The sequence below is a fragment of the Cervus canadensis genome, chromosome 3 (assembly GCF_019320065.1).
Source record: "Cervus canadensis isolate Bull #8, Minnesota chromosome 3, ASM1932006v1, whole genome shotgun sequence".
In the NCBI taxonomy this organism is placed as follows: Eukaryota; Metazoa; Chordata; class Mammalia; order Artiodactyla; family Cervidae; genus Cervus; species Cervus canadensis.
The window spans coordinates 25828424-25854015 of NC_057388.1; the positions used below are offsets into that span (position 1 = coordinate 25828424).

General features: G+C 36.0%; 1 long non-coding RNA gene and 1 other non-coding gene across 2 annotated transcripts in view; both read right to left on the reverse strand.

Moving 5' to 3' along the window:
* Positions 1–25592, reverse strand: part of LOC122438181 — a 179500-nt gene that overhangs the window by 116451 nt on the left and 37457 nt on the right. The gene's annotated exons all lie outside the window — the stretch shown is intronic.
* Positions 698–803, reverse strand: LOC122438979. The gene has a single exon (XR_006268723.1). It is a non-coding gene; the product is annotated as a U6 spliceosomal RNA (small nuclear RNA).

Here is a 25592-nt window from a genome sequence, read left to right on the forward strand (position 1 = left end):
CCTAATGATTTAAATGTTAACTCCTTACAAACACACCCAGAATAATGTTTGACCAAATATCTGGACAGTCCATGGCCCAGTCAAGTTAGCATGTAAAATTAACCATTACATTCATCTACTGAGGTGATCCTATGAGTTTCTTTGGTCATGTATTAATATAATGACCAGTAATTAATTTCCTAATGAGTTCTATTTCATGGGTTTTTGTATACATGACTTGAGGGGCTTTTAACTATCATTCTATCAAATTTTTGCATTTATCTAAGTGAGATTTACCTATTATTTCCTTTCTTGTACTCTTATCTACATTTGAAAATATAGTTATTTAAGCCACCTAAGATGAATAGGGAGTGTTTTCTATTCTTCTCTTCTCTGGAGTAATTTGTATAGTATCATCTTCTTTTTGTTTGTTTTTTTTTTTTTAGTTGGAGGCTAATTACTTTACAATATTGTAGTGGTTTTTGCCATACATTGACCTGAAGTAGCCATGGGTGTACATGTGTTCCCCATCCTGATCCCCGCTCTCACCTCCCTCCCCATCTCATCCCTCTGGGTCTTCCCAGTGCATGAGCCCTGAGCACTTGTCTCACGCATCCAACCTGGGGTGGCCATCTGTTTCACACTTGATAATATACATGTTTCAATGCTATTCTCAGATCATCCCACCCTCGCCTTCTCCCACAGAGGCCAAAAGTTGAAAAATATGGAATGCTTCACGAATTTGCGTGTCATCCTTGCACAGGGGCCATGCTAATCTTCTCTGTATTGTTCTAATATAGTATATGTGCTGCCGAAGCGAGCACTTTTTTTTGTTTCTTAAGTGTTGTAAGAACTTGCCATGAAAACAAATTGGACCTAATGTTTTCTAGTTGGGAAAATGCAACTCAATACCAGAAAAACAAACAACCCAATCAAACAGTGGCTAGAAGACCTAAACAGATATTTCTCCAAAGAAGACATATAAATGGCTAAAAACACATGAAAAATTCTCAACATTGCTCATTATTAGAGAAAGACAAGTCAAAACTACAATGAGATATCATCTCACACCACTCAGAATGGCCATCAGCAAAAGGTCTACAAACAATAAATGCTGGAGAGGGTGTGGAGAAAAAGGAACATTCTTACACTGTTGGTGGGAATGTAAATTGACACAGCCACTATGGAAGACAGTATAGAGATTCCTTAAAAACTAGGAATAAAACCACCATATGACCCATCAATCCCACTACTAGGCATATACTCTGAGGAAACCATAATTGAAAAAGACATATGTACTCCACTGTTCACTGCAGCACTATTTACAATGGCTTGGACATGGAAGCAACCTAGATGTCCATCGAGAGAGGAGTGATAAAGAAGAAGTGGTATATATATACAATTGAATATCACTCAGCCATAAAAAGGGACATATTTGAGTCAATTCTAATGAGGTGGATGAACCTAGAGCCTATTACACAGAGTGAAGTCAGAAAGAGAAAAATAAGTATCATATATTAACACATACATATAGAATCTAGAAAGATGGTACTGATGAACCTCACAGAGAACACACTTAAGGATATGGGTGGTGGAGGTGGGAAGGAGCGGGTGGGACAAATGCAGAGAATAGTGTGGAAACATTAATACACTTACCATGTGTAAAACAGATAACCAGTGGGAATTTGCCGTATGACTCAGGCAGTTCAAACCAGTGATCTGTGATAACCTACAGAGGTGGGACAGCACAGGAAGTGGGAGGGGAGATCAAGGGAAGGCGACATATGCATACCTACAGCTGATTCACCTTCGTGTATGACAGAAACCAACACAATACTGTAAAATGATTATCCACCAACTAAAAATAGATTTAAAAATGTTTAACTACTAATTCAGTTACTTTTATATGGTTGTCGGGATAATTCATAAGTCTTACATTTTAGTAATTTTAGTTATAGCTTCCTAGGAATTTGACCACTGCTGCCAAGTTTTCAAATGTGATGATATACATTTCTTTATAATTTTCTCTTACTATATTATGCCCCTTTTATTATTTCTAATAATGATTATTTATGCCTTCTGTAATTTTCTTAGTCTCGCCAAAATTTTGTCTATTTGTGAGTCCTTTTTGAGATTAAACTTTTATGTTTTCATTTCTCTGAATCGGTTGTTTTCTATTTCTGTCAAGGCCATATAGTAAATATTTTTAACTGTGTTTTATGGAGATCATATGGCTACTATAGCAGCGACTCAACCCTTACATTGTGGCATGAAAGTGGCATGGTCAATACTGAATGAACTGGCATAAATGTGTTCCAATAAAACTTTATTTACAAAATAGCCAACAGGGCTAAAGGCTACAGTTTGCTGACCTTTGCTCTATTTCATTAATTTTTGCTCTTATTTAATTATTTATTGTTTCTATGGGACTTTTTTGTTATTTCCCTAGGTCATTCAGCCGAATGCTTAACTCATTAATTTTTGACTCTCCTTGGTACATAAAAATTTACCCCTTAAAAAAGTGCAGTTAAGTCCCTCTCTTTAAAAAGTGAGTTAAGTAACTTTGTGGATAACGTTTCATCAGTAGCAAACATACACAGATCCTACTGCATGCAGTTTTTGATAATAGCTCTGTAGAACCAAAGAATGCCTGACCTTAGAACACAGGGCTTACTAGATGATTCAAAGAGAAGGACAGATATCTTCGGGCAAAACAGACCCTGAGAATTAAGGTATTATCTAACAGAAGCCATTAGACATAAAACAAACAAACAATCAAAGAAAAGGAGCAAATAGAGATACAGAAACCCAGAAAGGCAACAAGTTTGTACTGTGCTTATTGCAGGTTAGGGTCTCTGGGAGCAGAGGCTGAGACGAAGTTTTCAGGAATTAATACCACTGGAAGGGAAAGAGACGAAGTCGAAAGGGCCAGAGGGAATTCAGCTTGGGAATGCAAACCCTATAAAGCCTCTGCCAACACCACAAGGAGGTCTGGAATTAGAATAGCTCTTCAGAGATATCTAGCAGTGAGCTGAAATGGTCAAGGTTTTATGTCACCCTGTGGCTAGTCACTGGATATGAGTTGCCTCTGGAAAATTGTGCCTAGGGCCCAGACAATGCTCTGTAGCTGAGGAAACCCTGAAGGGGCTGACAACGCAAGTCTGCCTGCTGACAGTCAGGATTAAACATCGTCCCAAGAAATGAGGTCTGGGCCCACAAGCCCTTGTCCACCAGAGAACTCCATCTTTATTTCTGACATCATGTTAGGCTCTATGAAAGGTGCCCTAGGCCATTCGAGGAAGATGGACACATACGTTTTGGTTCAATTTTTAATATCCCTAAAGCTTCCACTACAATGCAGCACCTTGATTGCCAAGATTCAACCTTATCTAGAGACTGAAATCCTCAATTCCTTGGAAACTGGACCTCTCTTATTGACAAATTTTGCAGTGTTGCTCATGATTTAGGTTCTTCTTATCGTGTGTGTGTGTGTGTGTGTGTGTGTGTGTGTGTGTGTGTGTGTGTGTATGTGTATCCTGCCAAAGAAAGAATACCAATAAAGAATCACCATCACCTTGTCAATTAGAAAAGGTTCAGTTTTCAAAGCAGAAAAATAAGATTTTCTCACATTTCTTAACTCTGAAAAATGACATCTGCTTTTTAAGAAAATTACATAAAACATATGAAGATTTATCACAAGCATTTTAAGGATTCATTCATTTCCCGGCCCATGCAGCCACAGCACTGGAAAAGGAAATGACAACCCTCTCCAGTATTCTTGCCTGGAAAACCCCATGGACAGAGAAGCCAGGCAGACCCCTTACAATCTATGGGGTCACAAGAGTTGGACACCACTTGGCAACAAAACCACCATAAACAAAGCCAAGTAGTAGACTGAGCTTGTTAGAGATAAGGAGGATTGTTAAGAATACCATTGTCGAGATAAAAAAAAAAAAAAAGAATACCATTGTTACATGTAATTTGAGTATACTCCTTTTAATAATGTAAAACCTAGGTTTATGAGTACATAATAAATGAATGACTTTTTAAAAACTTTTGCACTACTTTCCACTCCCGGCTCTGTGCTAATATTTAAAAGACAAATATCCTATGATTTTCTAGACTACTTGGCAAAATTACATTAATAATGTTCTTGGGCAATATTTTTCCCTTATATTTTTCTGTTGTGTATGGTGTGTGTGCCCTGAAGAGCAAGATGTGTTTGCCTTCTGTGACTTCTTCCCAGACAATAGCTTGAGGTAGCATAGGTGGAATGAAATATCAGGTCTTAGATTCATCCAAAGTGTTTAGCTTACACATTTGTAATCTATAAATTTTGTAAACCAAATCCCAGGATTCCAGTGACTTAGGAGTCACCCGTGTGTGCAAAAGTTAGAGGCATAGTAGTAGTCAAGGAGTGTTGAATATCCTCTATGCGACGGCCAAATTTTTCAATGTTTCGATGCCACAGGGCAAAATATTTTCTGCTGCATATAGTACGATTATCTGTGAATGTACCATTCTTCTAATCAAGTGTTCTTTGCAAGCTAGTTCATAACCCCAGCATTTATTATTGTGTTCCATCTTGTCTAATTTTTTAAATCACAAATTTAATGCAGTTGATATAAACTGCATCAAACCTGAATAATAATAATATAGTCTAACAACTGTCAGATTTTGACTCTAAAGAGTTCTGTTGATATTTCTATTTCTCTAAGCATTATTTTGTCTCAAAATATATATCATACTGTAACTCAGAATGCAGTTGTCTTCATGTTTTGCAGCCAGACTGACACAAACCACAATGGTCATGGCAAATTTTCCCATTTCCACTTTATGGAGTGTTAACTGAGAAACATAATTTTGACCTTTTAAAGACTGGGACTTAGGTATTCTTCCCAAACCACACTATCTGAGGGAAAGGAAGCAATTCCTATTAACCTATAGGACACTTAATTGGGAGGACTGTCTAACTGAGACATCTTCCAGATACTCCATTTAAACATAATAATGTATAATGGCAGTAACTGCCACTTAATTAGGAGAGCAATTCTGCTACATCTGAAAGTAACCAAACCACTGAAGAGTTGCTTTCCTATTAAAAGTTTTCCTATTGGCTCAGAAATTATATTTTTAATTTTCTAAACTCTCAATTCCTGATATTGAGGCTATTTCCTAGTTATTTCAGCCCCACTGCCATTCTTAATTTCCAATGATTACGGGACGATGAATTTAATTAAAACAATTTTTACTTGGAATATTATCTTGGGAAACGTAAGGGAAGAAAATGAAAATTATAAAATGTCTTATGTTATGTCAGGGGCCATATTACATATTTAAACATATAATATCTCCTTTGATATTCACAAGATATTATTACTCATGTCTTAAAAATGGAGATCCTGAAGCTCAAAGAAGCTAACTGTTGTGAGATTACACCCCACCCCACAAAAAGGCCAAATGACTTGTAAACCTCAATCTACTTTATCCTTGTTTGTAGATATGGGTTCTTTGGATTTTAACAAGTGTTAATATGATTTTATTATGATTAACAATATGATTGTTAATATGATTTTAACAAGTTTCATCAAGAATCCACATTTTTTGAACACCCATGAAGAATAAAGAAGAATAACAAGTTTGTAAGCTATTCCAATAGTCTTTTACTTGTCAGTTCAAAGTCTATTTAATGATTCATTTATTTGCAGAAACAGTTCACATTTTCTCACATTCAACTCAATTCTGGTAGGTGAAAATGAAGCTAGAAGAATATGACAATTAGGTTGAGAATTATACTGCAGCCAGCACTAAAAGTTTATTTTCTAAGAAAGACAGGCTAGAGTAAAAAATATTATATACCTGAAGGCACAATCCTAACCTAGGATGTATTTTTAGGTTTTATTGAAGCCAGCAATCTTTCTCCTAGCTTAGTTTTCTGAACGCAAGAAATAATACCCTAGAAGGTCTTTATGTTGACTTCCAGAGAACTTATACACACACACACACACACTCCCCACTCTCTACACTCCATTCTCCCAACACACACACACACACCACTCTCTACACTCCATTCTCCCAAAGCAATAGTGGCTGTTAGACATTCATGATCATCCATCTATCAGAAATGAGAAGGTGAGGGTGGGATGTTTCGAGAGAACAGCATCGAAACATGTATATTATCTAGGGTGAAACAGATCACCAGCCCAGGTTGGATGCATGAGACAAATGCGCGGGCCTGGTGCACTGGGAAGACCCAGAGGAATCAGGTGGAGAGGGAGGTGGGAGGGGGGATCGGAATGGGGAATGCTTGTAAATCCATGGCTGATTCATGTCAATGTATGACAAAAACCACTACAATACTGTAAAGTAATTAGCCTCCAACTAATAAAAAAAAAAAAAAAAAGAAATGGGTAAAAAGAGTGGAGGCAGTTTTCTAAATTGGACTTCCAAATCTTCTGCTTAGGAAAACAAAAATCGGTTTCCCTGTCTGCACTGATCAAATACCCTTATTAATGTATACAAAAACCACTACAATGTTATAAAGTAATTAGCCTCCAACTAATGAAAATAAATGGAAAAAAAAATAAAATAAAAAAATAAACAAATACCCTTGTTAAATGCTTAAGTACTTATCTACTTCTATGTTTTCCTTTACCTGTACAGACATATCTAGAATAAAGCCAATAACAGTAAAATGTTTATAAAAATTCTGAAACTGTCAGTGTAGTTTTTGTAAATTTAAATCAAACAAAGGACACAAATTGGCTCCATTATTGTATTTTTCCATTAGCCCAACTCATGAGTATTGGAATATTTTAGCTACTTTCTCATTACCAAGTGATCGTTTCTTCTGCTTTTTCTTTTTTGATTAAAAAAAAAAAAATGAAATAGGGCTCCCCTGGTGGGCTCAGTGGTAGAGAATCTGCCTGCCCGTACGAGGGACACAGGTTTGGTCCCTAGTCCAGAGGATTCCTCATCCTGTGGAGCAGCTAAGCCCGTGTGCCACAATGATTGAGCCTGTGCTCTGGGGCCCACGAGGTGAAACTACTGATCCCGGTGCCTAAAGACTGTGTTCTTCAACAAGAGAAGCCATCGCCAAAGGGCAGCCAGCCCACCCACAACTAGAGAGCAGCCCCTGCGTGCCACAGCTAGAGAAAAGCCTGGGCAGCAACAAACATCCAGCACAGCCAAAAGAAAACTTAACAAAACTATAAAATGAAATAACAAAAATTAAAAATAATATGAAAACCCCAAGATTTTGCTGGAGTTATGAGACTTAAATGATAGGAAGCAAACTTCTATAATGCTGAACATGAATATGTCATGGTCATTCTTGAGGCTTATTTGTTTTTGTAATGGAGAGCTTTTAATATAGCATAAATTATCATTAAAGTAGTAGTATAATGCTAAATCTATTTATCCAAAATTAGAAAAACCTTTAAATAGAAGGCATTAGAATTTCTCTTGATCTTCTCTGGATTTATTTATTTTTTACTGACTATATTTGACACACACATTGTGTAAATTTAAGGTGCACAATGTGTTAATTTGATACATTTGTGTATTGTAATATGATTGCTGTTGTCATGGTAACTCACAGCTCTATTGTATCACGTAATTACCTTTCTTTTTAGTGGTTGGGGTAATTTTTAGTCTCAGAAAACTTGAGATATATTAAGAATTTAAGCAAACACAAGCTCTTATAGAAACAGATTTTTCCTATCAATTTACCTCCCTTAAATAAATGTTGCCTAAAAACAATAATATGTATACAAAACAGACACACCTATGTCCATTAAGGTACATTAAACAGATGATAGTTGACTTTCAGAATTGGACACTTTAGCACTTTAACATGGGGGGAAAGGACAACTGACTAACTTGATCTAGTATATCAGTGATACCACAATACTATGCAATATTTATTAAAAACTATATATTGAACATATGTTTTGTGACCACCTCTGTGTAAGATAATTGGCATAAAAACACTCTTTCTTGCTGATGAGTGATAAACATTCTTTCTGAGCAAGAAAGGAGACAGAAAGGGCAACTGGGGTCATTTTTTTACTTGAAAGAATGACTGCCAGACAAACTGGCTCTTTGGCCTTGGATACTTAGCAGATATTTTCCTCAAAGTTTACCAAAATGGGCTTGTCACTCTAAAATAATTTTTCACATTTGTCGCCAATGATAAAATTCAATCTTTCAAATAAAATTTTTCAGTTTTGGAAAATTTGCATTAACCATTCTGAATCTGACAGCTTCCTAATACTTTAAGATTTCTGGATGAGATTGGTGATACTAATGAATATAAGTTTTTTATTTTATATAGTAAAATGTTTCCACATTTAGAAGTTCTGCATAACTTGTTGAACCAATATTTTCCAAATGATCAATATATAGTGTTACAAAATCACACAATGGTAAAAGATCTATTCAAAGTACAAGGTAGACTAATAGATTTTAATGTAACAGAGATGAAAAGTGCACTGATGTGGTTTCAAATCCCAAATTTAAACTAATCTTTAAGTTACCACTATTGTTGAGTTTTGGTATAGTATCAAGGAATAAACTTGCTAATTATCTACAAAGGCTAGTGAAATATCCCTCCTTTGCTCAACTACATATCTTTGTGAAGCCAGATTTTTCCCACATATGCCAATCAAAACACACTGGAGCAGACTGAATGTAGAAGCAATATCTAGCTGTGTTTTTCCTTAAATCAGACACCAAGAGATTTGCAGAACTTGTAACATCATGTCACTCTTTTCACTAAACTTCTTACTCTTAGAAAATACAGTTCTTCTTTAGGAAATTATGTTCTAAGTTTTCACATCTAATAAATTAAATATTAATGCATATAACCCAGATAAATAAAAACTCTTTGGGAAGCTCAATGATTTCTAAGGAGGGTTCCTGAGACCGAGTTTAAGAACTCTTTTCAAGAATGTTTCTAGTTTTCAAGAGAGATTCTGACTATCCAGTAAAGACCATAAAGGGAATCTGACTTTCCACTGGTGAATATGTGAAATAGATCACCAGTCCAGGTTCAATGTGTGAGACAAGGTGCTCATGGCTGGTGCACTGGAATGACCCTGAGGGATGGGATGGGGAGGGAGGTGGGAGGGAGAGTCAGGATGGGGAACACATGTACACCCATGGCTGATTCATGTGAATGTATGGCAAAAACCACCACAATATTGTAAAGTAATTAGCCTTCAATTAAAATAAACTTTTTTAAAAAAGAAGACACGATAGAAGTCAATGTGGATCATTCATGAGATAGTTACCTCTTCAATTGTTAAAATTCTGTCATACTTATTTTCTGTCCCAATGTTTCAGAGGCAGAAGCAGCTGAAAATGAACCTCGTACCTTTGTACTGTTTCAGGGAGGAAAGTAAGTCATATTATGCTTTGCTGACACAGAGTAAGAGCAAACACTAATAGCTGAAGGGAGAAAAGAAGTCTGAAGGAAAAGGAATGAGGTCTCCTATTAGCCCAAGTGGGGGCTTCCCTGATAGCTCAGGTGGTAAAGAATCCACCTGCAATGCAGGAGACCCCAGTTCAATTCCTGGGTCAGGAAGATCCACCGGTGGAGGGATAGGCTACCCATTCCAGTATCCACGGACTTCCCTGGTGGCTCAGAGAGCAAGATTCTGCCAGCAATGCAGGAAACCTGGGTTTGATCTCTCGGCTGGGAAGAACCCCTGGAGCAGGGCATGGCAACCCACTCCAATATTCTTGCCTGGAGAATCCCCATGGACAGAGAAGCCTGGCAGGCTACAGTCCATGGGGTCACAAGAGTCAGTGCAACACGTTGCTCCAAGTGAAGCCCTCAATAAACACTGATAATAAAACTGAAGCTGGGTGGAGTGAACTCAAGGAGGAAATAAATTCCATTCGGTGGAATACAGAGGATGGCTCTGAAATTTCTGACTTCATATCTGAGTATATTGTTTAAGAATTATTGATACAAAAAAAAAACCTATATTACCATTAAGCTCCAGCTTTCTGCTTTCATGTGATTCTCAAGATTTCTACCAAGAGGCCCATGATGTTCTGTGATTAAAACAAAGGACAGCAAAAATATCAAAAAACATCTGCTTAAGTAAACTTTTTTAATACAGATGAAGAAACCAAAATCTTGAATGGTGAAATTATTTTTCTACATTGAAACAGAGTTAGACTAAGATCTATGTTTTCTCACTTTTGAATCTTCAGTATTTATGAATATTAAGAAAAGCTACATCTTTACATTTTTATCCCAAAGAGATTCACTTCATCCTAAATTATTGAAATAACTTTGACCAATGTAAATATTCTGCAATCTAGATTTGAATTCACTGGGTATGTCAAAGCTATATTAACCAGAACAGACCGGGCTTTCCATATGAGATGTTTTAGAGAGGAATGTCAAACATCATCTACATGTGCAACCTAAATCTTATTCCATTAATTCCATCTGCAGGCGCTTTTGTTTTTTCCCATATGGTATAAGTCACTTTTTTCTCCCTTCAATGTACTGCATACACCCATGTTTAAATGTGGCAGTACTATCTCTTCTGTATGATTATGCTAGTCCCTTTCCATGCCCAAATTAATAAGTCACAATAATGGTACAACATGCAAGCCAGAAAAACTAGATTCTCCCCATTAAAAGACAGAAATGGGGTGGATAATTCAAAATGGTGATTAATCCAAAATATATTTAAATTTTTAATATGCCTTGTACTACCATTAAATGTGGACATAACTATATTTCAAAAATTATCTTCAAACAAATGAAGTCACTCTCTAAATGTCTTCCTTTTCCTTGTTTTTGCTGTTTAATTATCCATACCTTATCTCATATCCTTCCTTTGGTATACTTCATGATCAGTTCAGTGGCTCAGTCGTGTCCACCTCTTTGCAACCCCATGAATCGCAGCACGCCAGGCCGCCCTGTCCATCACAAACTCCCGGAGTTTACTCAAACTTATGTCCATCGAGTCGGTGATGCCATCAACCCATCTCATCCTCTGTCGCCCCCTTCTCCTCCTGCCCCCAATCCCTCCCAGCATCAGGGTCTTTTCCAATGAGTCAACTCTTCGCATGAGGTGGCCAAAGTATTAGAGTTTCAGCTTCAGCATCAGTCGTTCCAATGAACACCCAGGACTGATCTCCTTTAGGATGGACTGGCTGGATCTCCTTGCAGTCCAAGGGACTCTCAAGAGTCTTCTCCAACACCATAGTTCAAAAGCATCAATTTGTCAGCACTCAGCTTTCTTCACAGTCCAACTCTCACATCCATACATGACCACTGGAAAAACCATAGCCTTGACTAGACATTACTTTGTTGGCAAAGTGATGTCTCTGCTTTTTAATATCCTGTCTAGGTTGATCAGAACTTTCCTTCCAAGGAGTAAGTGTCTTTTAATTTCATGGCTGCAATCACCATATGTAATGATTTTGGAGCCCAAAAAAATAAAGTCAGCCACTGTTTCCACTGTTTCCCCATCTATTTATCATAAAGTGATGGGACCAGATGCCATGATCTTAGTTTCCTGAATATTGAGCTTTAAGCCAACTTTTTCACTCTCCTCTTTCACTTGCATCAAGAGGCTTCTTAGTTCCTCTTCACTTTCTGCCATAAGGGTGGTGTCATCTGCATATCTGAGGTTATTGATATTTCTCCTAGCAATCTTGACTCCAGCTTGTGCTTCATCCTGCCTGGTGTTTTGCATGATGTTCTCTGCATAGAAGTTAAATAAGCAGGGTGACAATATACAGCCTAGATGTAATCCTTTTCCTATTTGGAACCAGTCTGTTGTTCCATGTCCAGTTCTAACTGTTGCTTCCTGACCTGCATACAGGTTTCTCATGAGGCAGGTCAGGTGGTCTGGTATTCCCATGTCTTTGAGAATTTTCCACAGTTTATTGTGATCCACACAGTCAAAGGCTTTGGCATAGTCAATAAAGCAGAAATAGATGTTTTTCTAGAACTCTCTTGCTTTTTTGATGCTCCAGCAGATACTGGCAATTTGATCTCTGGTTCCTCTGCCTTTTCTAAAACCAGCTTGAACATCTGGAAGTTCACGGTTCACATATTGCTGAAGCCTGGCTTGGAGAATTTTGAGCATTACTTTACTAGCGTGTGAGATGAGTACAATTGTGCGGTAGTGTGAGCATTCTTTGGCATTCCCTTTCTTTGAGACTAGAATGAAAACTGATGTTTTCCAGTCTTGTGGCCACTGCTGAGTTTTGCAAATTTGCTGGCATATTGCATGCAGCACTTTCACATCATCTTTCAGGATTTGAAATAGCTCAACTGGAATTCCATCACATCCACTAGCTTTGTTCATAGTGGTGCTTTCTAAGGCCCACTTGACTTCACATTCCAGGATGTCTGGCTCTAGGTGAGTGATCACACCATCATGATTATCCGGGTTGTGAAGATCTTTTTTGTACAGTTCTTCTGTGTATTTTTGCCACCTCTTCTTAATATCTTCTGCTTCTGTTAGGTCCATACCATTTCTGTCCTTTATTGAACCCATCTTTGCCTGAAATGTTCCCTTGGTATCTCTAATTTTCTTGAAGAGATCTCTAGTCTTTCCCATTCTATTGTTTTCCTCTATTTCTTTGCCTTGATCACTGAGGGAGGCTTTCTTATCTCTCCTTGCTATTCTCTGGAACTCTGCATTCAAATGGGAATATATTTCCTTTTCTCCTTTGCTTTTCACTTCTTTTCTTTTCACAGCTATTTGTAAGGCCCCCTCAGACAACCATTTTGCCTTTTTGCATTTCTTTTCCATGGGGATGGTCTTGATCCCTGTCTCCTGTACAATGTCACGAACCTCTGTCCATAGTTCATCATGCATTCTCTCAGATCTAGTCCCTTAAATCTATTTTCCACTTCCACTGTAGAGTCATAAGGGATTTTATTTAGGTCATACCTGAATGGTCTAGTGGTTTTCCCCACTTTCTTCAATTTAAGTCTGAATTTGGCAATAAGGAGTTCATGATCTGAGCCACAGTCAGCTCTAGTCTTGTCTTTGCTGACTGTATAGAGCTTCTCCATCTTTGGCTGCAAAGAATATAATCAATCTGATTTTCGATGTTGACCATCTGGTGATGTCCATGTGTAGAGTCTTCTCTTATGTCGTTGGAAGAGGGTGTTTGCTATGACCAGTGGTTCTCTTGGCAAAACCCTGTTAACCTTTGCCCTGCTTCATTCTGTACTCCAAGGCCAAATTTGCCTGTTAATTCAGGTGTTTCTTGACTTCCTACTTTTGCATTTCAGTCCCCTATAATGAAAAGGACATCTTTTTTGAGTATTAGTTCTAAAAGGTCTTGTATGTCTTCATAGAACTATTCAACTTCAGCTTCTTCAGTGTTACTGGTTGGGGCATAGGCTTGGATTACCATGATATTGAATGGTTTGCCTTGGAAACGAACAGAGATCATTCTGTCATTTTTGAGATTGCATCCAAGTACTGCATTTCAGACTCTTTTGTTAACCATGATGGCTACTGCATTTCTTCTAAGGGACTCCTGCCCATAGTATTAGATATAATGGTCATCTGAGTCGGGCACAGGAGGGCTGAGAGGAGCTACTCCATGTTCAAGGTAAGGAGGGGTGGCTGTGAGGAGATATCCCTCATCCAAGGTAAGGAGCAGCAACTGTGCTTTGCTGGAGCAGCCATAAAGAGATACCCCACGTCCAAGGTAAGAGAAACCCAAGTAAGATGGTAGGTGCTGCGAGAGGGCATCAGAGGGCAGAAACATTGAAACCATAATCACAGAAAACTAGCCAATCTAATCACACAGACCACAGTCTTATCTAACTCAATGAAACTAAGCCATGCTGTGTGGGGCCACCCAAGACAGACAGGTCATGGTGGAGAGGTCACACAGAATGGTCCACTGGAGAAGGGAATGGCAAACCACTTCAGTATTCCTGGCTTGAGAACCCCATGAACAGTATGAAAAGGCAAAATGATAGGATACTAAAGAAGGAACTCCCCAGGTCAGTAGGTGCCCAATATGCTACTGGAGATCAGTGGAAAAATAACTCCAGAAAGAATGAAGGGATGGAGCCAAAGCAAAAACAATACCCAGTTGTGGATTTGACTGGTGAGAGAAGCAAGGTCTGATGCTGCAAAAAGCAATATTGCATAGGAACCTGGAATGTTAGGTCCATGAATCAAGGCAAATTGAAGTGGTCAAACAGGAGGTGGCAAGAGTGACTGTCGACATTCTGGGAATCAGCAAACTAAAATGGACTGGAATGGGTGAATTTAACTCAGATACTTCATGATAGTTATGTCTAAAATCTTGAAAAGAATTCTTATTTTAGAAATAGGAAGAACCTGATGAATTACATAGTTGAGATACAGCAAATATTTACTTCAAATGTAGCTATTTTCTTATCTGTAATGCATTCTGTAGCATCCTTTCATGTCAAAAGTCTCACATTTTTAGATTTAATATGAGTTAATTGAGTTACCTCAGTTAACAAGAGCTATATGAGTATGTGTAACATAATTGCTACATGTTAAAATTACAATAAGATTTGATTTTAAAAATTTATAGTAAAGATAATTAGTTAACCTATATTGTTATTTTAAATCATTCTTAATTTGTCCATGCTTTTATATTTTCAAACATTATAAAAACTAATCTATTGCAAATAATTTTTCATTTATGCAATATATTTAAATATTAAAAGACTTCAAAGATGTTTAAAACCCAGACTCAATTATCACTCCCATATATATATCTATCTGAATTATACTGTTGGATGTAGCAAAGCTGGCTAACTGTCATCAAATCTGTTTCCTCTTTCTCTGGAGCGCACAGCTATGTCAGTGCTACTCAAAGTGCTGGTTCATGATTAGAAGTTTATACCAGAATGTAAATCAACAAATGGCTTCCTTCATCAAGATTAGTTGTAACTATACTCAACAGTGTCCTTACTGACATACATAGTTAATTCACATCCAAAACAAGTTTCTGATCTTACCAAAGATCAGTAACAAATAGTTTTATAGATGGGCAGCCAGTGGATGGATCACAGATTGAATACCACTGACCTACACTGTAGTCTTCCTGATAGTAAGTTCTAACCGCTGGAGTGTGGTTGGAAATATGGCCCATCATTTCCAAGGCTGCAGACTTAAATCTCACATGTTCTTCTCCTTTATCCAGGGACTTTTGGAAGCTATGTGGTTGAAGATGACCTACGTAGGCAAAAATTCTGCAAGTGTGCTTAGTCACTCAGTTGTGTCTGACTCTTTGCCACCTCTTGGACTGTAGCCTGTCAGGCTCCTCTGTGCATGGGATTCTTCAGGCAAGCATATTGGAGTGGGTTGTCATTCCCTTCTCCAAGGGATTTTCCCAACTCGGGGATCAAACTCGGGTCTCCTGCATTGCAGGTAGATTCTTTACCATCTGAGCCACCAGGGAAGCCCCAGGCAAAAAGCCTAGATCCCTCAAATAACCGACATGGACACCTATACTGAACATTCTGTGTGCAAAATAAACATTACTACTATGCTAAATTATGGGTTTCTCTGGTAGCTCAGCTGGTAAAGAATCCACCTGTAATGCGGGAGACTCCAGTTCAATTCCTGGGTCAGGAAGATCCACTGGAGAAGGGATAGGCTACCCACTCCAGTATTTTTGGTTTCCATGGTGGCTCAGCTGGTAAAGAATCCCCCTGCAAATGGGAGACCTGGGTTCGATCCCTGCGTTGGGAAGATCCCCTTGGGAAGGGAACCGCTACCCACTCCAGTATTCTGGCCTGGAGAATTCCATGGACTGTATAGTTCATGGGTCACAGAGTCAGACACAACTGAGCGACTGTCACTTTTACTGTGTTAAATTACTGAAATTGAGCAGATTTTCTATCATAACAACTAGTATGGCATTAACTATTGAAATGCACAATATACCATGTTTAGATGTCAAGATTTTCCATCAGAAATAATCCACTTTACAAATGAATTGTCCTTTTTAATTATTATCTCATTTTCAAAAAATTAATTCAGGGTTTAGTTGATTAAGTTTAAATTTTAAACATTTTCTTATTCATGAATGCCACATTTTACTTCATTGTTTTTAATCCCTAAAGTAAGGTCTTTCCTGTCACTTTGAAATGGGAATAAGCCAATTAAAAATGGCCTGATTTAGGTATATGCCCACATTACTTTTCTTCAGTGTAAAGAGACTGACTCTATCTCTACCACCTGGAATAGACTAGGCTCTGGGTAACAATTTGTTGGCTGAACAATGAAATTAATGCTGTCATTTTTCACACACACATTATCAGCACACCCTTCCATACTGACAAAATTGTCTTTTAATTGTAAGATACATATTTTTACTTTTTATGATTAGAATTGCATTTGCATGTGTGCCTCTTTGCTCATATAATGCATTACATCTTTTCTTAATGTGAGAACTCCACCCAGAGCAGATGAAGGTCCTCTTTATTCTATAAATAATACCTATTACTCATCGTATACATGATAATAATAGTTCAGATTTACTGTGTCAGATGGGTGCTTTCAAAATAGTGTCACTATCCCTCATAATAACTCTTCAACAGGCATTATGAGGTCATGCTACAATGAAAAGCTAAAGATTGCTGAAAGTACCTTTTCCAAACAATGAGTTTTAAAGAACTGTGATTTATACTCCAAAGGCCGTTATTTTTCTACCATTTCATTCCATGAAGCACATTGACTGACATAATTTGTACACATCTACATGGCCTTAAAGTGATTTTGCTGCACATATTATTTGTGATCAATACCGCTTAATTCCACTATTCAACAGCCAATGGGACAGCTAGTATCTGGAGGTTTTCTGATGAATACTTCCTGTTCTGCCTGAGAACTCTGTTTGTTCTAAGACCTAACTATAGGGATCATGGTTATCAGTTGGAATATGATACTAGAAAACACTGGATGCATCAGTGATTCTGTTTGTGGTAAGTTCAACCTCTGACAAAAAAGAGCAAAGCACTGGGTGGCTTCCAGACTTTCAGCTCGGTTCCCAATCTCTTAACACAGTTTGGTAATTTAGAGTGTGGGCTCTGAGGCCAGGCAGAGTCAGATTCCAGACTCAGATATTCTATTTACCAGACATAGGACCTTACACCAGTTTTATAACCTCTGAGGAGATCAGTTTCTTCAACAGTCTATTTCATGAAATTGATTTGAGATTAAATAAATGAACCATACAAGCAAGTGTAACAGTTTAAATAAATAAATACCAATTAAATAAATACCAACTCTTACTGGTCTAGATTTCTTATTTACCAATTTCTAGTTTTGCATGTTTGACTCTCTCACTGGAAACTGCCCTGTTCCATAGGAAGAGGATCATGGTAGTATTTTTTCCTGTTTGAGTAAACTTACATGGGACACAGAACTAAAATCCAATAATCAAGAAAATGAGGAGAGAAACCTAGTTAGAAAAAAATATTGAAGAAATGTGATAGGGATCCCATAGAGTGATTTAAGTAGCATGTGAATTGACATACACATCCTAAATATCTACCATTTCTAGTGAATATGAAAAGGTATGCATATTGATAGTTTTTTTTTTAATGTTTTATATATGAATGACAGTATTTATGGGCCTTTGGCACAGAAGTGGATCAAAGGAAAGAGGATCCATCATCTAACATGGTATCTTTCAAACTCCCGACTTTTTGAAAAAGTTACATTTTTATTTGTCTTCCTTTTACAAGAATACCTAAAGATGATGTGATGAGACTAATACTTTAATCCTTTTTATCAGTTAGCCTGAATGTTTTCAGAAATTAGAAAACTTAGTATTATTTAAAATCACTCTTGCTAAGGACATTTTAGGGAATGCTCTCAACCTGCGGCAACTCCATTAAAACTCAAGAGAAACTGCTATTTCAACTGAGGATACAATGATAAAACAAACACAAGAAACAGAGCACTGTCAAAAATTGACAATTAGCAAGGTGTTAGCATTTAACCAGTATCCACCTAACAAAATATTAAAAAAATAATTTTAAACAATAAACTCTGTCATCTTGAGAAGATAATTCCAGAGTTTCCTATCTCCTCCACATATGAGGACTTTGTGTTCTTCAGTGTAGGAGGAAAGAGCCAAACAGGAATTTGTTTTTATAATGTCAAGTACATCTAAATACAAACCAAGTTTTTTTTTAAAGTAGCATGAAAAATTATTGTAATTCTTCAACTAACCAGGTGTTTAATACATTCATGAAATTCATTCTTTTATAAGCCTCAAATGGAGCAAATTATACAAATCATCTAAAATATTTTTATGATATACTAACTCAAGATTTGATGGTCATTATAAAATAATTTTATAGAGAGCATATTTTGCATTGCTGTAAAAATACCTTTGCAATGCAAAGAAATATTGTTAGAACAACAAAAAATTATGCAAAAGTAATACCCATAATCATACCCATATTTTTAGCCTTTTTGTATGAATACTTTAAAAGTCAGAATTAAGAATACATATAATATTTTGTACAGCAAAGGAAACCATGAACAAGATGAAAGACAACCCTCAGAATGGGAGAAAACAGTTGCAAATGAGGCAAGTGACAAAAGATTAATCTCCAAAATACACAAGCAATTCATGCAGCTCAATATCAGAAAAACAAAGAATCAAAAAATGGGAAGAAGATCTAAATAGACATTTCTCCAAAGAAGATATACAGATGGCCAAAAAACACATGAAAAGATGCTCAACATCACTGACTATTAGCGAAATGCAAATCAAAATTACAATGAGGTATCACCTCATGCCAGTCAGAATGGCCATCAACAAAAACGCTACAAACAATAAATGCCGGAGAGGGTGTGGAGAAAAGGGAAACAACTCACACTGTTGGTAGGAATGTAAATTGATATAGCCACTAAGAAGAACTGTATGGAGGTTCCTTAAAAAAACTAAAAATAGAATAGCATATGACCCAACAATCCTACCACTGGCATATACTTGGAGAAAGTCATTCAAAATGATACACTCACCCCAACATTAATTGTAGCACCATCTACAATAACCAGGACATGGAAGTAACCTAAGTGCTCATCAACAGAGGAATGGATAAAGAAGATGTGGTACATATATATAATGGAATATTACTCAGCCATAAAAAGGAATGAAATTCGGTCATTTATAGAGATGTGAATGGACCTAGAGATTGTCATAAAGAGTGAAGTAAATCTAAAAGTGAAAAATAAATATAACATATTAATGCATATATGTATTATAAAATCTAAAAAAATGGTAAAAATGATTTCATTTGCAAAGCAGAAATAGAAACCAATGTATGGATACCAAGGGGGAAAGGGTGGGGGTGCATTAGGAGATTGGAATTAACATATATACACTACTGATACTACATAAAATACATAACTAAAGAGAAACTATGGTATAGTTCAGACACCTAGATTCATTATGGTGACCTAAATGGGAAGGCAATCCAGAAAAGAGGGGATTTATGTGTATGTACAGCTGATGCACTTTGCTATATGGTAGAAACTAACACAACATTGTAAAACAACAATACTCCAATAAAAATTAATTTAAAAAATAAATATTACATATAGTAAAAATTTTGCATTCTGCTTGTTCCACTTACTATAACTACTTTCAATATCATTAAATATTCTTTCTAAAAAATTTAATTTTTATATACCATTTTAACATAGGACTGGGTGTTAATTTATTCTCTAATATAGAATAATAAAATCATTCTATTCTTTATATTATAATTAATTCTATTTCAGATATCATTGTGTGTAAATTTTAATTCACATTTCTTGGGGAAAAAGGTCTCATAACTAACATTACTGACCCAAAAGGGAATGAGTGAACATCACTGGCATGCCCTTCCGTACTATTTAACAATCAGAATGGCTTTCCTAATCTGAAACATGAGCGTTTGAAGTTTTTAAAATTTGCATTCCCTTCACTACAAGTGGGGTTGAATTTTTTTTTTTAACATCAGCTATATTTATTTTATCAACAAGTCATTGCTTATGACCTTGCTTTCCTTTTCCTTTCAACTGATGTCAACTTTAAAATACTTACATATACAGAGTGAGAAACTCAGGACAATCTGTGTGATTCTTTACTTAGAAGAAGTTCTGCTACTCAAGAAAAGAATATGTTTAGATTTTCATCAATGCTCCTGAATCACCTTGTTTCTAAGGCTAAATCTTGTTATTAATTGTTCATTAACTTATTTGTTCTTATAAAGTTACAAAATCTGCAAATGTTTAAGAATAAAGAGTTATATACTCAGGAATAAATTTGCCTAAAGAAACAAAAGACCTATATATATAACTATATAACTATATATATATAAAACTATATGTATATATATAACTATAAAACACTGATAAAAGACATCAAAGATGACACAAATAGATGGAGAAATAGACCATGTTCATGGATTGGAAGAATCAACACAGTGAAAATGAGTATACTACCCAAAATAATCTATAGATTCAACACAATCCCTACCAAGCTACCAATGGTATTTTTCACAGAACTAGAACAAATAATTTCAAAATTCACACGTAAACACAAAAATCTCGAATAGGCAAAGCAATCTTGAAAAGAAGAATGGAATGGGAGGAATCAACCTGCCTGACTCCAGACTATACTCCAAAGCTACAGTCATCAAGACAATATGATACTAGCACAAAGACAGAAATATATATCAATGGAACAAAACAGAAAACCCAGAGATAAATCCACACACCTACAGAACCCTCATTAACAAAGGAGGCAAAAATATACTTATTGGAGCAAAGACAATCTCTTTAACAAGTGGTGCAGGAAAAACTGGTCAACCACCTGTAAAAGAACAAAACTAGAGCACTTTCTAACACCATACACAAAAATAAACTAAAATGGATTAAAGATCTAAATGGAAGACCAGACAATATAAAACTCCTCAAGGAAAACACAGGCAGAACACTCTCTGACAAATCACAGGAAGATCCTCTGTGATCCACCTCCCAGAGTAATGGAAATAAAAGCAAAAATAAACAAATGGGACCTAATTAAACTTAAAAGCTTTTGCACAACAAAGGAAACTACAGGCAAGGTGAAAAGGCAGCCTTCAGAATGGGAGAAAATAATAGCAAATGAAGCAACTGACAAAGAATTAATCTCCAAAATACATGAGCAACTCGTGCAGCTCAATAACAGAAAAATAAATGACCCAATCAAAAAATGGGCCAAAGCATTAGAGAGACATTTCTCCAAAGAAGACATATGGATGGCTAACAAACACATAAAAAGATGCTCAACATCACTCATTATCAGAGGAATGCAATCAAAACCACAATGAGGTACCATCTCACACCAGTCAGAATGGCTGCCATCAAAAAGTTTACAAACAATAAATGCTGGAGACAGTGTGGAGAAAAGGGAACCCTCTTATACTGTTGGTGGGAATGCTACAGCTACTATGGAGAACAGTGTGAAGATTCCTTAAAAAACTGGGAATAGAACTGCCATATGACCCAGCAATCCCACTGCTGGGCATACACACTGAGGAAACCAGAACTGAAAGAGAGACATGTACCCCAATGTTCGTTGCAGCAGTGTTTACAATAGCTAGGACATGGAAGCAACCTAGATGTCCATTGGCAGATGAATGGTTAAGGAAGTTGTGGTACATATACACAATGGAGTATTACTCAGCTATAAAAAAGAAGACATTTGAGTCAGTTCTAAAGAGGTGGATGAAACTGGAGCCTATTATACAGAGTGAAGTAAGCCAGAAAGAAAAATACTAATGCAATATATTAAAGCATATATATGGTATTTAGAAAGACGGTAAAGACAACCCTATGTGCAAGACAGCAAAAGAGACACAGATGTAAAGAACAGATTTTTGAACTCTGTGGGAGAAGCCAAGGGTGGGACAAAATGAGAGATTAGCATTAAAACATGCATATTACCTATGTAAAATAGATGACCAGTGCAAACTCAGTGCATGAAACAGGGCACCCAAAGCTGGTGCTCTGGGACAACCCAGAGGGATGGGATGGGGAGAGTGGTGGGAGGGGTGTTCAGAATGGTGGGACCAATGTACACCCATGACTGATTCATGTTGATGTATGGCAAAAACCACCACAATATTGTAATGTAATCAGCCTCCAATTAAAATAAACAAAATTTTTAAAAAAGAACAAAGAGTTATGAAGACAGCTTGAAAAGTTGTAGAAGAATAATTTTTAAGGCAAAAAATAACATATAGTAAGACCCTCAAGACTATGTCATATTTGCTAAAGATATTTCCCAAATTTTGTTTTCTAATGTTACTTTTATTTCAGACATGTTTTATATAATTATGTTTGTGATATTTTTCTTTGTAATTACTTTCATTAAGAAACTCTTTAGAGATCAGATAGATATTCATCTTCCTTTACTTCTTTTTATCATTTATTTTCTTAATCTTTAAAATAAACTTTTGGCTATAGTATAAGGTAAGGAACTTTTTCAAGTATATATATTTTTTCTGATATTAGATGGGCAATAAATCCATTAGTGGTTTTTAGTTGTACCTTTTTATATTAAACTCATATTCATATATATATGTCAATACCAATGAGTAGATAAAAATATATTTGCTATAATTTTCCATTCCACATCTATTTTTTCCATGAAATCACACTGCTTTAATAATTATAGCTTTATGGTATATTTTAATACCATCCTTTTGCCCTCCTCCCTTTTCTCAGAATTTTCTTAGACATTTTTACAGTTTATTTTTGTCAATGAATGATAAAAATATTTAAATATCCTAGTAACGTTATGAATAGATACGTGTAAAGCTTAAGTTTTTGCTTGTTTGTCCATCTTCATAACATTTACTTTTACCATCCCAGAAAACGGTTTCATAATGTACTCATTTAAGTCTCTTAAATTAATTTGAATAATCATTTATACATTCACCTAAAATGTTCTATTAGTATGTGTCATCTCTATTAGTGTATTCACAAAAATCCATACAACTAATATGTATCCTCTGTATTTTTCCATTTTAATCCTTAGAAAACTGAGGCTCAAAAAGTGCATTGTTAATGAGTGCTATGTAGTCAGCATGTGACACAGCTGTGATTTTTCACCTACATATGGCTCTACCTTTTATCTAAACAATTCCTTTGAGTCCTGAAAGTTCTTATATAGGTTCCACCATTTTGTTGTTGATGATTTTGTGTATATATATTTTTTGCATCAATTTATCATTAATCCTCAATCTGACATCCTTCCATACTTAATATAAAGTGTACACTGTTGCACACTGTTACATATTCTCATGAAAATGTAAGGAAATAATGTACAAATATTACAAAACTGAATCCCATATAATTGGAAATTTGGGTATTTGTGTTATTTCAGTTTTTACTCCTTCTATAAACATTGGTTATATATTCTTGGACAGAATTAATCACATATACACCAAATTAATTTTGCATATACATTCCCAGAGATGATGTTGTTGGACTAATTTATACACACTTTAAAGGGATTCTTTTTCTGTAGTAATATCAAATAGAATGTAATAATTTATATTTCTAGCAATTATGCATGAAAGCAACTCCCTACATTCTTGTAAAAAAATAAAAAGCTAATATTTAACAATGGCTTATTTCTTCCCAGACTCTGTTCTAAGCATTGCAGTATATCTACACATTGAGTTTTCTCAGTAAGTCAAGAGGTACTATTATGTGACCTATTTGCTGAAGTAGAAAAAGAGGGACAGAAAGATGAAGTAATTTGCCCAAATTCATCTAACTAGTAAGTGCTTTCAGGATTTAAATTCAAGGACTTTGAGTCATACTATTTTTCTAGGTTTTATCTCTTCACACATATACACACACATCAATTGCCATTATAATTTGCAAGACTGAACACTTTTCATTTGTTTATATATCATTTTCAGGGAGCACTTCTCCCATGTGCTCCAGGAAGTCTCATTATGTGAATTATATTTTCTAACTTTTTCGTGTGTGTGGCATTATCAGTCTCAACACCTGAATTCAATTGTGTGTGAGCGGTCCACCTTCTTTATGAAAATTTCTAAGATTTCTTTGGCAGGAGGTTGTTTTTAATAAAGTTGCTATTAAAATTTACATTTAAAACTTTGGGTTTATATATGCTTTGATATTCTCAGGAAAAAAAAATAAAAGAGGAATAAAACTGATGAATCATATAATAGTCATTTTTTTAGTTTTAGCATGCTAGTGAGTAAACAGGGTGTCTTATTGGAGGTTTAATTTGCATTTCCTTGATAACTAGTCAAGTTCAGTATCTTTATGTTTCTCATTTGTAATTTTTTATGAAGTACTCATTTAAATCTTTTGCCCATTTTTTTCAGGTTGATTTTTCTTATTATTATTGATTTGTGTAAGTTTTTAACATATGCTAAATACAAAGGGCTTTGTGGGTTACATGTAAAGTGAATGTTCTCTCTCAGTTTGTGACTTGCTTTTCAATTTTCTTGGTGGTGTTTACTCCAGTTGGTATGTTTTTTCTTTCTTTTTCTTTCTTTGCTGAAATATCTAAGACATCCAGTATAACATTAAACAGAATTGTTAAGAACAGAAATTCTTCTCTAGTTTCTGATCTTAAGGAGGAAAGTATTCAGTCATTGAATAGCAAGTATGGGATTAGCTATAGCTTTGTAAAAGATGTCCTTTATTAGAATTAAGAAGCTCCTGACCAGTTCCAGTTTTCTAAAGTTTTGGTGGTGTTGAATTCAATGGTGTTGAATTTTTTTCAAATGAATTTTTTGCATATTTTGAGACAATCATTCTTTTTCTTATAGTTACATATGTAATACAGTGAGTTACACTAATTAATTTTTCAAATGTTGTTTTCCCTGTCATTTTGTATATTGTATTGTATATTGTATTTTCTATATATTGCTTTCCTAAATTTCCTAAATTGCTTAGGATTTTATAAAAAATTGTTGCATCTATGTTCAAAAGGAATACTATTTATAGTTTTCTTTTCCTAAAATACCTTTGTGTGTTTTTGGTCTTAAGGTACTGGGTGGTGCTAGTGATAAAGAATCCACCTGCCATGCAGGAGAGGAAACACAAAAGAAGCTGGTTCAGTCCCTGGGTTGGGAAGGTCCCCTGGAGGAGGGTATGGCAACCAGTCCAGTATTCTTGCCTGGAGAAGCCCATGGACGGCGGAGCCTGGTGGGCTACTGTCTACATGCAAACAGCTGGACACGACTGAAGGAACGCAGCACACATTAAGGCATTACAGGTCGCATAAACATGTTTGTTTGTCTGTTTTTAGGAATGTAATAAATACACTTCCTCACACCAAGAACCATGTATTAAAAGCCTGGATGTTATATATAAAACATAAGAAGGTGGAGAGAAAGCAGACCAACTGATGATGTGAGGACCCAAGGAATGGCCAGAGTGGTTTAAGTTAAAGTCTATTGGGCAACCCCCTACCACTGTACATTGGTGTCAATGGAAGCCAAGTGAAGAATTTGGGCTTCCACTGCCATCTGGTAGTAATGATATGGTATCCTTCATCACTCAGTGGAGTGGTGTCAGGGAAGA